This window comes from Aulonocara sp. 'chitande type north' Nkhata Bay, linkage group LG15 (genome assembly GCF_057382095.1).
Source record: "Aulonocara sp. 'chitande type north' Nkhata Bay isolate Kocher_YH1m ecotype deep benthic linkage group LG15, A_spYH_male_GT1.1, whole genome shotgun sequence".
In the NCBI taxonomy this organism is placed as follows: domain Eukaryota; kingdom Metazoa; phylum Chordata; class Actinopteri; order Cichliformes; family Cichlidae; genus Aulonocara; species Aulonocara sp. 'chitande type north' Nkhata Bay.
The window spans coordinates 15,930,102-15,945,099 of NC_141358.1; positions in this window are offsets into that span (position 1 = coordinate 15,930,102).

Genomic DNA, 14,998 nt, shown 5'->3' on the forward strand with positions numbered 1-14,998 from the left:
GTTCAGAAAATGCAAGCTCAATGTTTTTTAGATTACAAAGACTTTTAAGACTACATGATGAAAATCATGGACCATTTAGCAGCTGAAGTGACGGATAGAAAGATGAGAAATGCACAGTGATAAATGTTTCATCTCTATTTAGCTGACGGCAAAAAACACAATTCAAGTTAACCGACAGTGAATTCAGTATGTTAAACTTTGGTGTATTTTGACACATTAATTTGTGCTTTTTGCAAACAAGTGGCAAAGTGTCTCAACAATGCTCAACCTTTCTGCGAAGAGAAGGCATCAGTCAAAAATCCTGAGACGGGGCTGTATTAGATTTCTGCCACGATTCCAAACTTAACTTTCAGACCACGAGGCAATGTCAAAAGAGCTTTCAGTTCCTATTGATTTTGTCATGTATTAAACACACAGCAGTGGCAGCCAACTTCAGAACTGTAAAATTCAAACATGAAGAGAATGCAGTCCCTTGAACACACAGCAGAGTAAACTAATTACTTTTAATAAAAGTAGAAGGCTGAAATGGGTTTTTACAATACTTCAATTGGTTGCGGTCGCAATCTTTCTTGTGAACAGATTAATGAAAACCTTTTACATGACACCTCACCAGCCAGAACCTGTTTCAAACAGGTATTTTTCCCCCACTTCAGCAGCTGCAGCAGCAGTAGAAGGTTATTTCTGTAAATTAATGGTTGCACGCTGCCTTCATGACACCTGCCTCTTCATCAAATTCCAATGACACTATTGTGAGAAACCCATACAGGATTATACAAACAAAGACTGGAGGTGTGATGAAATGCCAGAGCAAAAAGAACTGATCATCAGCATGTGTGAGATGCCCACCTGTAATTATGTAACACTGTGTGTGTATGCGGATCTTAATTAAATCCACATATATGTTTACTTATGCAAGCATTTGAGTTTTATTGATGTGCACATCTGCTTTTAGAGGATTTGAGGACATCCATGCATGTACGGGAATGTGCATACCTCTGAGCCTGTGTGTCTGTGTGACAGTAATAAATGTGCTGAGAGGGAGGTGGCAGAGGAGAGTGATGGATCGCCTATGCGCTGCAGGCTGAGTCTCCAGGGAGGGACACTGCTACATCCTACCAGGGAGGGACAACTTAGAGTAATTGGGTCACTGGTGCTGGGGAGGAGAGTTTCCACCCAGCCATGCTTTTAACTGAGAGAGCAGCACAGAAGGTAAGGAGAAGAGTAGAAAGCAAGGTAGGAAAAGTGATAAATAATGAGAATGTGGTCTTTGTGAAGGGAGCAGGCAGAGGCAGGGAAAAGCACGAAAAAACAAAAGCTAAAAACGGAGCAATAAAAAAACAAGCAGAAGAATCACAGTTGGAAAGAAATGAGCCGCTACTTTGGTTTTGATATCGTCTAGAAAAGCTCCAGTGATTACAAGGAGCCATGGATTCAAAGTTTTTTGGCTTTTGTGCAAGCAGATTTCATCCTGCATGGCATGGCCTCATGTTGGGAAGTATGCAATATGTAGAAGACAGGCTGAGGTAGCGCTTATGTTCATGCTCTGCTTCTCTTCTTCCAGTGGAGCTCAGCGGTTAAATCAGATCAAACTCTTCTTTAATGAACAGAAAGAGGTGCAAAAGACCCGTCTGGGAGTCTTCAGGCCGCTTATGGCTTCTGAAAGAGAGACTGAAACACACGAGAAGAAAGAGGCAGAGATGGAAGGAGGGAGACAGAGAGGGAGATGTGGGCGTCCTCTTCTTCTCTGGCAAGAATTAAAGGTCAGAGATTGAGTATTGTGTAAATCTATCACTACAATGCCGGAAGGCTAATACGCTAGAGCTGGCTGCCTCCCTGCTGATTCTGTTTCTCCTGCACTAACCTGAATAGTTTATGAACCTATACCTGATATTATATGTAGTTTTGTTGACTATGCATCTTTTCAATTTGTTATGATAACCCAAAATATTTTGGCTTAATATATATAATAAAGGCTGAAATAAGTGATTTTTGACATCACATAATTAAAAAAATAAAGTTGTTAGACACTACTGATGCCAAAAAAATGTAATACTTCCATTGTGATATTTTAGCACTGTTGGTACTGCATTTTATCAATCAACTTCAAGAAACTATAGTCCAGCTACTATATTTCCCCAAACTTTTTTGGTCCAGCTCTACTGACCCAGTTTTTCCTTCTTGTGAAACAATGTAAAATGCTCAACTTTGTAGGCAGTGAAATTTAAGCCCCAGTCACTCAAGAATGAGACTAGCTGCTGACTCTTTAGCAAGCTCTGGTTATTTGGCGAGATTGGTGAAGGTTTGCAGTTTGTATCACAAGTACTTGCAACACGGAATACTGATTTATCCCTTGTTTTTGCCATCTGGGCACCAGATGATTTCTAGGCCTTACTGACCAAGGCCATAAGTATTCAAAATATCATTTCATTTGATATTATTCACACAGATGACAAATATTTCCCAAGTTTTTCAAAACTGCAACATGCATTTCAAACAATCATTTCTGATTTCATGATTGCAAACGTCATATAGTTGCATCAAAGTATATTTTAATTTCCTGGAGAGCAGCACAAGTAGGTTGTAAACAAGACAGACAAATAAAAGCTGACAGAAAAACTTGAATATCCATAACCGTGGAAAACATCCATTTCAAGACTACCGGTTATGTGCGCCAGTCAGTGGCATTCCACCGGGACAAGCAGGGCAGGAGTGATTGTCCAGTGAAAACAGGTATCAATTTAAACCAGAGTAGATACATGATGTCTCTCCTTAAATCTCAAACAGTGTTCCATATCATTGTCTTTTTGCTTCCTATAAATTACTTTAATTTTGTTGTCCCAGTTGGCTATTGCTTCTGGAAGTCAGCTTGACTCATTTTGAGCCAACAGAATCTGTAGTTTCAGGCATTTTCATGGGTATGTCTGTTTCCAGTTAACCAGTTATCCAGTTCCAGTTTTGGCAGCAGCTTTTTTTGGTTGTTTGCATTTGCACATTGTGGATAAACCTGACTTATAAAAGAACAACATGCCGAATGAGCTGCTCCCAGCTTTGCTTTCACTGCTTTCAGATCGTTTAAGTTCTGTGAGTTATTGTAAATGCGAATATATGTGTGTGTAAACAAAGGTAGCAGTAGCAGATACTGTAAATGAGCAAATTCCTCTGTGTTTTTCAACTTGTGTGGTGTAGAGGAGTTAGAGTATAGTGTGAAAACAAGGAGAGCCTTGATAATAGAGATGAGACATCAACTCTTACCACATCCACCTTAATAAAGCAGTGGAGGTAAACAGGTTCATAATCTCTGTTTGACTTTCTATAAAAGTCACCTTAGACCACTGGTGTCTGCCTCATTTGCAAATATAGTTACTAAATCATCAGCAGCCAAAGGTTTTGCGATTGCCTTGTAATATTTGCAGTCTCTCTTTTGCACTGATGGAGTCATTACAGGTTGCTCATTACTTTTCTTAAATGTAATGCAGAACATCAGTTATATGTTATAGTACTCATATTAGTTTTGCCCTGACGTACACTGGTAACAAAAAAACTGAGACTAGAGTCCCACACATTGACACAAATCCCTAACCCAATGAGGCCAAACATACAATCTTTATATATGACCAGATAGCAGTTGAAATCTAGAGACTTCAAATCAGTTACCACAGTGATTCTACCTTTGAAATATGTAGAGATAGAAATAAAAGCTACAAAAATACAGGCCTGGCTGCTCATCATTGTTTCTGTTACCTGTTGAAGATCAGGCAGAGCTGGGCTGAGTCACTAGGAGTTGTTTGCTAGCTTGTGTTAGCGTGCTGTTCGGACAGATGCTTGCAAAGAGCCAGAGATGTGTTGCTTCTGTCCTGGATGCAGTTTGTACTTTACCACCTGTGCGTGTCCTTTCTTGCAATAAAGATACAAGATAAAGTCCATTAAAAGTTGTAGACCACTCCACAAGTTACCTCCTCCCTGAACAGGTGATTGAGCTGTAAATGTACAGGATAAAAGGGTGTGTTTGATTTCTTTTTTTGGTGGTGGTGTGGTGTGTGTGTGTGTGTGTGGGGGGGGGGGGGGGGGGGGGGGGGCGCGTCTATCTACCTCTTGTGCAGATACCCTTACCATAAAACAGAAAGTGACGTAAATTTTGCAGAAACTGTAGGGTTGTTTTCCTCCATGGCCTATCAAAGCTCCATTGGTGTTATTGAAAAGACATGTTTGACTTTAAGGCTCCCTGTATATATCCTGTGACACTTAGAGCTTTGGTTGCACTTGTAAGATCAGTTTATTTTGATGCACATGCTACCGTTTTGCAAATTGTGCACAGTAATATCTATTTTCATTTTTGTTACAGTTTTGAGTGTATCTCAAAAATGAAATTATGAAGACACATTTAAAACAAATTTCCTGTGGCTGGACACTATTTTGTGCAACTTTTTCTCTTTTACAATTTTGAGGGATATGCATTTGACATTTCTGTAACTAGAAACATGTAAAAACATTGTATTTCTTTGCAGTTTATTGCTTTTTTAAAGCAATTTATGTAGTTACTAGGGACTTATTACATGCATATTATTAACATTTGGGATATAAATGTATAATGTATATGATGTATAAAAATGTATAAAAACTACAGCATGTAAAAATGTAAAGACAAGCTCTGGCTAACTTGTTTTCTTTGTCTGGCTGAAAAGTATTAAGAACCCTTGTATTGCGAATAGCAACAGAGTTTTAATGTAATTACTGATTTTTGTACAGTCACGTATGATATTATTGTGTTATTGAAAAATGTGATGGGATTACAGTAACATCTCAATTTGGATGTTACACCAAATGCTGCTTTTTTGCTTTCTACACAGTTTACCTGCATGCATTTAAAGCCTCCTGAAATATTTATGGTCAACAGAGCCGGGACAAGCCGGTACAAGCTAGTGACTAAAATAAAGGTTTGCCTAAAGTAGAGATGTTTGGCCCTAATGCACCATGTTTGGCAAAAAAGAAACATATCATATCATCACACGAAGCACAGTGGTGGAGAGATAAAATGCTGTGGTGGGACCTTGCGAGAGCTGTGCATAAACAGATTCCTGCAACCTGGATGAACTGATGTAACAAGAAGTGGGCCCAAATTCCCCCACAACAATGTGAAAAACTGATAAAATCAAAGAGAAAATAATTATTTCAAGTTACAGTTGCTAAAGGTGGTTCTACAAGCTGCTGAATCAGGGGTCATTTTTAGTTTTTCACAAGACTGTGATTGGAGTGAGCCAGATAACTGCATACATATATATATATTCTTATTCTATTGTTTGTAGTCGCTTTGCTTATATTATTTGCATCTGCTTTTATTATGTAACAAACTGCAATAAAGATGTTATTTAACTTGGAGTATTAAATTCTCCATTCTCGCATTCATGAAAGAAATTAATATGTTGACAAACTCAGGGGAACAGATTTGTCATTTTACAAAAAAAATGCCTCTAATGAGCCATTTTTCTCTGCAGAAAAAGTCAAGTGTTTTACATCTCCAGCAGGCACATCATCGAACAGTAAGAGCCACCTTGGATAAACAGACAAACAGAAAAGCACCGCCTACAGAAACTCCAGCTCCATCAACAGAAGAAGAAGAAAGATGCAACTGTAGCCACACTGACAAGTAATTTCTGTGAACACCCCAGTAAATACAGGACCAAAAAAAAAAAAGAGGAATTGTACATTAAATTTTATGCCTCGCCACATCAAAAATAGTGGTTATTGTTTGATTTCAACTTTAGGCGTTGTTGCACTGTTACCCACAAAGACTCGACAGCGTAATCGTGAAAAATGGGAACAGGAGAATCAAATCACTTTTTTTTTTTTTATTGTCACATCACATGTGCAGGCACACTGGCACAGCACATGCGAGTGAAATTCTTGTGTGCGAGCCCCACAAGCAACAGAGATGTGCAAACACAACAACACAAACGAGCAAAATACAAGAATGGCCAACCTGAAACTAATAAATATATGTACAATATATAATAGTGTATGCATTTCTGGATGTGTATACTAAATATTTTCCTACGTGTGTGTGTGTGTGTGTGTGTGTGTGTGTGTGTGTGTGTGTGTGTGTGTGTGTGTGTGTGTATACACATTTTTACAAATTAAATAGTAAAAAAATAAAATAAAATAATAATAATAATAATAATAAAATATATAAAATATACAGAGTTGAATATGTGCAAAACAAGTGGCAGATCTGACATACTGTAAAGGTCAAAACCTTGAATCAAACCATTGTGGAAGAAAATATGACAATCCTAGAGAAAAGAAACTCACTCTTTCTATAACTCCTACACTGATGTTTTCTCCTGTTCATATTTGTATCTCATCTTACTCTTCTGTCCCTCACTTCTTCCGTCGTTATCTAGTCCTCACATCTTTGCTCCCATTCTTCTCACCGTCTAATTTCCTCAGTGCCTTGTTCTCCTGCACCACTATCCATCAGCTGTTCAACCAGCCCTCCAACCTTAGATGCAATATCACTGCAAGTCTGCAGAACGTCTTTGTATCTGATCCATTTATTGAGTTTGCATTATGACTAAAAATGGTTGAGAAGCAAAAAACATTGCTCTGTTTAGCCGTTGTGGAGTAAATGAATTTTAAACCACAAGTTAGACCACCGAGCTTGCAAGTTTCATATTTTAATTGGGGGGGAAAAAACGCATTACTAAAATTTCATTATTTCAAACAGGTCTTATTAATATGATGCCTTGACACGGAGACTGCAAGCGCATTCTTTTATAGATGCAGGATTTTACTTAAAAGTTTTATAGGCAGTTAACCCCTGAGATATTTATTTTTTCTCTGCTATGAAACTGTGTGATGTATGATCAGCCAAGCAAATATGAGTTGCATAGTCAATAAAATTCATTAACTCATGACTTCTGGACATGAATTGACTTTATGTCTAAAAATCAAAACTGACTGTCAAATGTAAGAGGCCCAGAGTTTAGCAAATCACAAATGAAGGGAGGAATTCAATAAAATATACTTTTATTAGGTTGTAATACTTCCAGAAAAGGCAATTAGTCTGTGCTATTTTGCAATCCCAATTTATGCGTCTGGAAGATCAGAAAATTAATGTTTAATTCTCGGAAGCTTCATAAGTGGATGTCATTTTAAATGTAATTCCCCATAGATGATATTAATTATTTAAAAGAATATACTGTAATGCCTATCTGTGTAATTAATTCTTAAGTTTTTGACAAGAACAATAAATAATAAACTCACTTTACTTTTTAATAGACCTCCAGGCAACATAGTGATGCAAATGAAAGCTGACAGATCACCTGAGAATCAACAATTTTAATGGAATAGTTCACGGAAAAAATCTTTTTTCTGTCATGTTTTTCACCCCCTCCAGTTTCAGCGCTCAAACCCCTGAGTATAATCTGACTGTTCTGCAGCAAAATGATCAAACTGTGAATTTAAAAGTCAACCACAGTATTTACCTCACTCTCGCCTATATTTCACTTGATGATAATAACCTAGTCAAATCGCACTATTCACCATAAGGTGCAACTTTTCTTCAAAATGCTCTGCTTATGCCGCTATTTCAGCTGTTAAAGAAAGGACTGGGATGAAACAAAGACACTAGTTGAAGAAACAGCAATGTCAATCACATGAAACACTTTGCTCTGAATGAAATATCTCCACTGCTGTCAAATGAATTGATATTCATCATTAGCATAAGCATCATTAAGCTGATGTTTCTGGCTTTTGAAATATGTCTCAATGGCTACTGAATAGATATATGGACAGTTAAGTCAGTATGTTTTAGCACAATGGGACATTTTTCTGTGAAAAAAAAGTGGAATGGATTATGAATCAAACAAATAATATTAATTTAACAAACAATTTAACAAAAGTACTGCAGTAACTGTGTAGGAGGCTCAGGTCGGGGGTTGGAGCCTATCTCAGCTTCGAGAAACAGGGTACACCTTGGACAGGTCACAAGTCTATCGCAGGGCTTACACAGAGAGACAGACAACCATTCACACTCACATTCATGTAACCTATGGGCAATTTAGAATCACCAGTTAACCTAACCCCACTTGAGGAACTCTTGGATTGCTTTTGCAATATGTTCTAGGCCAGTATCTGATGATATATGTCTGATAAGTTTTGCAGTATTTGGCTGAATCTAAGAAGAAAGTACAGCTCCGTACGCCACAGAACTCAACCTGGTCACGTGATCAGGAAACACTTGTTGCCGTCTTCCACTTTCACTGACAAGCCCATGCCATCACACTACCATCATCATGTTTAACAGATGATGTTTTTTGCTTTAGATCTTGTTTAGGTCAGGGTTATTTTTTCCTGCAATCAGAGTCCTGATCAGGAGCTGCCCGACCATCGCGCATTGTGGTAGGAATAGCTAATCTGTATGAAGTGATAAATGGCCTTGAACTCTATACCTGTTTGGAACATGGCCAATTACTGGTCAATTGAACTAACTATAGATAGACTATAGGTATGCATATGTATCGAACAATACAAAATTTTTAATTTATTTTATCAACTTTTCTTCTGACGATGCTGTCTGTGTTGAGAGCTCAGTGGATCTGCGTTCGACTACTCCTGCCCCAAGTGGAGGAGTTCAAGTATCTCGGGGTCTTGTTCGCGAGTGATGGGAGAAGGGAGGGACAGATGGATTGGGGCTGCAGCTGCAGTAATGCGGACGCTGCACCGGTCCGTCGTGGTGAAGAGGGAGCTGAGTGTAAAAGCGAAGCTCTCAATTTACCCAGCGTCAGATTATCAACCTGTCCAGGGTGTACTCTGCCTTTCATCCTGTGGTAGCTGGAATAGGCTAGTAACGCAGATAAAAATAAGCAGAAGAGAATGGATGGATGCATTTGGTTTCAGTTTATACATATGAGGCATATTTTGTTTTTGGATTGTAGTTTATCTGTTCCTGCCTTTATGGCATGTTGTATCTCTGTTCTCTGATATGACCCATAGTAACATTAGATTATTTAGTACCCCGCAGGGAGCAAAACAATATGCCACAACCTCACTGTTACATAGAATTCAATTTTCTCAAATGCTTCCTGTGTCCACCTATTCCACACAATGTAAAATGTCAGTGGTGATGTCATAACATACAGGTTTATCAGCCATGTTTTGTATTTCAGATACCTTTGTTTATTTTTTAAATACTATAGCTAGATGTGGTCATTGAAAGATCTGCCACCTAGACCAACTTTTCTTTACATTTTCAAATGAGATGAGTTAAGCTTTATTTCAGTGTCCCATTTGAACATTTATGCTTTACATTGAAATTCATATTAATTTTCACTTGATTTCTAGAATAACTCACAGGTTTAAATAATAGTTTTTGTTAGGTTTTGGAAAAGTTTTGAAAAGTGTTATAGTACCCCTAATGAAAAAATATTTAAAGGGGGGCTGACAGTATCTCCAACACTGCCAGCAAGTTGTCTATAAATGTGACAGACATGAAATATATAATAATATATAGCTGAAATATTAACATTATATCATCATCGCACTATATGACATTGCATTCTTATCAACTAATGATACTACTACTACTACTACTACTACTACTAATAATAATAATAATAATAATAATAATGATAATAATAACTGTTAAACATAACCTGCTTTACATTCTTTAGGGAATGTTTAAGGATTTTGTTTACTTGATTAGACAGGCTAATTGTATTTTGTTTGTTTTTTTCCTTTCCCTTTCTTTTCTTTTCTTTTCTTTGTTTTATTTTTGGTCAGTGTTGCCCTGTTACTACAGAATACTCTTTTCTTCCTCTGAGTACTGGAAATACACAAATAAAGTGTTCTTTGTTCCTACCTTTTATGTGTCTTTTTTTTTCCAAATATCAGACTGTAAGAGTTTAAATAAAAACATTTCTCTGTTTGATAGTTAAAAATGTAGAACAGGTATTTTATTTAATAAAAGAATCACAATTCATGTTTATTAACAGATAAATTAGTACATCATACCATGATATGTAACATATAGTGTGACATTTTCTTTACTGTGACAAGTATGGTTTGTCATGAAATTACTACTATTTGACTACTTTTATGATTAAATGGCACAAAGGAATATGAAGATAAAACCAGTCTTATCAACCTTTACCTAAATAATAGCCTTGGAACTTTTTCAATATTGTGATATTTCACAATTTTTAGTGTCTGGCACCAAAAAAAAAAAAAAAAAATTCTAATGAACACAACAAAATTTACTAATAACCGAAGCATCTGGCATGCATAATCAGAAGATCATTCTATATATTCAAGTTTCATCTATATATTCAGACTTTGATTGTAATATATATATAATATTTTCCTAAAGGGCATTCCATAAAATAAATAAATATATATATATATATATAGATATATATATAAAAACACCCAGCACGCCCCTGCGGGCGGTTTATCCTTCAAGCTCGGGTCCTCTACCAGAGGCCTGGGAGCTTGAGGGTCCTGCGCAGTATCTTAGCTGTTCCCAGGACTGCGCTCTTCTGGACAGAGATCTCCGATGTTGTTCCCGGGATCTGCTGGAGCCACTCGCCTAGCTTGGGAGTCACCGCACCTAGTGCTCCGATTACCACGGGGACCACCGTTACCTTCACCCTCCACATCCTCTCGAGCTCTTCTCTGAGCCCTTGGTATTTCTCCAGCTTCTCGTGTTCCTTCTTCCTGATATTGCTGTCATTCGGAACCGCTACATCGATCACTACGGCCGTCTTCTTCTGTTTGTCTACCACCACTATGTCCGGTTGGTTAGCCACCACCATTTTGTCCGTCTGTATCTGGAAGTCCCACAGGATCTTAGCTCGGTCATTCTCCACCACCCTTGGGGGCATCTCCCATTTTGACCTCGGGACTTCCAGGTTATACTCGGCACAGATGTTCCTGTACACTATGCCGGCCACTTGGTTATGGCGTTCCATGTATGCCTTGCCTGCTAGCATCTTGCACCCTGCTGTTATGTGCTGGATTGTCTCTGGGGCATCTTTACACAGCCTGCACCTGGGGTCTTGCCTGGTGTGATAGACCCCAGCCTCTATGGATCTTGTGCTCAGAGCTTGTTCTTGTGCTGCCATGATTAGTGCCTCTGTGCTGTCTTTCAGTCCAGCTTTGTCCAGCCACTGGTAGGATTTCTGGATATCAGCCACCTCCTCTATCTGCCGGTGGTACATACCGTGCAGGGGCCTGTCCTTCCATGATGGTTCCTCATCTCCCTCCTCTTTCTTGGGTTTCTGCTGCCTGAGGTATTCACTGAGCACTCGGTCAGTTGGGGCCATCTTCCCAATGTATTCTTGGATGTTCGTTGTCTCATCCTGGACTGTGGTGCTGACACTCACCAGTCCCCGGCCCCCTTCCTTCCGCTTAGCGTACAGCCTCAGGGTGCTGGACTTGGGGTGAAACCCTCCATGCATGGTAAGGAGCTTTCTTGTCTTTATGTCAGTGGCTTCTATCTCCTCCTTTGGCCAGCCTATTACCCCAGCAGGGTACCTGATCACGGGCAGGGCGTACGTGTTGATGGCCCGGATCTTGTTCTTACCATTCAGCTGACTCCTCAGGACTTGCCTGACCCTCTGCAGGTACTTGGTGGTTGCAGCTTTTCTAGCGGCCTCTTCATGGTTCCCATTTGCCTGCGGGATCCCCAAGTACTTGTAACTGTCCTCTATGTCTGCAATGTTGCCTTCTGGTAGTTCAATCCCCTCAGTTCTGACTACCTTCCCTCTCTTTGTTACCATCCGGCTACACTTCTCCAGTCCGAACGACATTCCAATGTCATTGCTGTATAGCCTGGTAGTGTGGATCAGTGAATCGATGTCTCGTTCACTCTTGGCATACAGCTTGATGTCATCCATGTACAGGAGGTGGCTGACAACTGCTCCGTTCCGTAGTCGGTATCCGTAGCCAGCCTTGTTAATGATCTCACTGAGGGGGTTCAGGCCTATGCAGAACAGCAGTGGGGACAGAGCATCTCCTTGGTAGATCCCGCACTTGATGGTGACTTGTGCTATGGGCTTGGAGTTGGCCTCTAGTGTTGTACGCCACATCCCCATTGAGTTCCTGATGAAGGCTCTTAGGGTCCCATTGATCTTGTACAATTCTAGGCATTCCAGTATCCAGCTGTGGGGCATTGAGTCATAGGCCTTCTTGTAATCAATCCAGGCAGTGCACAGGTTGGTCAGGCTGGTCTTGCAGTCTCGGCTGACTGTTCTGTCTACCAGTAGCTGGTGTTTTGCGCCTCTGGTATTCTTGCCAATTCCTTTCTGTGTCCCGCTCATGTATTGACCCATGTGCCTGTTCATCTTAGCCGATATGATGCCTGACAGGAGCTTCCATGTAGTACTGAGGCAGGTTATTGGTCGGTAGTTGGAGGGGACCGGTCCCTTCTTGGGGTCCTTGGGGATCAGGACCGTCCGGCCTTCAGTTAGCCATTCCGGGTGTCTCTCGTTAACTAGCAGCTGGTTCATTTGTGCTGCCAGACGCTCGTGGAGTGCAGTCAGCTTCTTTAGCCAGTAGGCGTGAACCATGTCGGGCCCTGGTGCTGTCCAACTCTTCATACTGGAGACCCTTTCTTGGATATCTGCCACTGTGATGGTTACTGGACCCTGTTCAGGGAGGTCGCTGTGGTCTGCCCTCAGATCCTCTAGCCACTGAGCATTGCCGTTATGGGTTGCATCCTTCTCCCATATGCTCTTCCAGTATTGCTCCGTCTCCAGCCTTGGTGGTGCTGTTCTCTTATTGTTCCCTTGCCACTGAGAGTACACCTTTGCTGGTTCTGTGGAGAACAGCTGGTTTATTCTCCTGCCTTCTATCTCTCTGGTGTACCTCCTCAAGCGGCTGGCCAAGGCTGTGAGTCTTTGCTTGGCAGTTTCCAAGGCCTCAGGTATGGACAGCTTGCTGTATTTCTTAGGCACCTTATTTGTCGCACCTTTCTGCAACTCCGTTAGTTGGCTAACCTCCCTCCGTGCTACTTTGATCTTGCCCTCTAGCCTCCTTCTCCATGGAGGGTACTGCCCCTTGTCGCTGTTCAACTTGTAGCCAAGCATCTCACTGATCACTGCTGCCGTATTGTAGATCAGCTTGTTAGTGTCGGTAATCGTGGTTGTAGGTATTGCCCGTAGTGCTGCATTAACATCATCTAGCAGACCTTCTGAGGGTACTTCACGTAATCTTGGTAACTGGCTACGGGGGATCCAGGTTTCAAGCTTGGCCATGATCCTATTTTTCAGGTCAGTTCTTCTCGCACTTGGGGCTATGTACCCAATCTCGGGTGCGGGTGATGATATCGCCCCCTTGACCTGGCGTCCTGACTCCTCCTTGCCGTAGCATTTGTGTTGTACCTCGTCAATCTCTAGCTGTGAGAGCAGTCCCTTCTTTCGAATGTTGGAACACTGAGCTACTAGTTGTTTCGCCGTCATTGTGGATGTTGGGTATCGAAGAATCCATAGGTCCCTCATCCTATTCATGTAGCCCCTTCCGCCGGGGTTACTTGTGTGGTAGCATTAAGATAAGATAAGATAAGATAACCTTTATTAGTCCCACACGTGGGAAATTTGTTTTGTCACAGCAGGAAGTGGACAGTGCAAAAGTTATGACGCAAAAATTAGAATACAATAAGAATAAATACAGTACACAGCTGTACAGAATAGAATAAAATAATATACTATATACAGTAGAATAAAATAGAATAAAAATATACAATAAGATAAAAATAGAATACGAATGCTATATACAACTGAGTAAAAATACAACGATGCCAGATGCCTTCTGTCTTCTTCCAAGCTCTTTAGTCACTGAGTGGAAAGGCCAGCTCGTTGACACTTCTTTTTAATTCCATCTAGTTAATGCAATACTTTTGTTAAGCCTGTTATATGAATGCAAAGAGTCTGCCCTTCAATCATATCTTAATTATTGGATTCAAAATCCGCTGTAGTGGTGTACAGAGGAAAAAAATTTAAAAAGAAAAATTAAGAAGAACCTATGAATACTTGTAGATGCACAGCAGTACCTAGTTCATAGCTTATATAGGACAGTCATTTAAGCACAAATGTCAGTGGTCTTGTGGCTCATCTGTCATGCAGAAGTCACACACTAATTGCATCTAGGCCTATTAATCAGCCTTTTTACCTCCTGGCAAACTGGCTGAGTGTCAATCTAACAAAACAGCATCAATCCAAATGAAATTAAAGCCTCCCGGAAAAGCTAATTAGTATTAGTTAAGGTTAGGTAACCGTGTTTTTGAGCCCTATTACACAAGATTTCATCACTGCACAGTGATCACAGCAAGTCCAGGAAAGGACAGTCATATCTGACCCACCTTCTGCTTAGTCTGGCCTTAGCCGGCTGCACCTTCACACCAGTGGAGGCTGACCAAACAGGTGGTCTGAGACTGTGTGTGAAGCTCCAGAGAATATGAAGTAAACGTTCTAAAAGAGGTTTAATCTGCAGTGTGTTGCTTTCAAACTGCACTGTTGTTTTACTCCTGCTGCAAAATCAACCCATTTCTAAATGAAGAAGTGTGGTAAGAGTAGAAACATTTAAATATTTTTTTAAAAAAATCATAAAATATTAGTCTTTGAAAAAATTCTCATCAATTTTCAATACCTATAATTTAAGCCACATAAAGAATGAATTCAGCACAAGCTCCTCTTAAGTGCTGAGTCAACCTAGTAGTTCAGCTTCACTCTTCTTGAAAATAAAATGTGTATTAATGTGGGATTTACTAATGACATTTCAGTTTTTAAGATTTAAGATTTTATTTTATTTATTTATTTATTTATTGCTGATATTAAGTGCTCAATGGTGTAGACGCGGACAGAGGAGAGGCAAAAAATGATGGAAACATAAATCAGAATTAAATTTGGGTCACATTAACTCAAATGACAGCTAGCTGAAGCTTTCAGTTATTAAAAAAAAAGCCAGCAGATGAGTGCTGGAAGGAGCTAAATGATCTGTGCACATA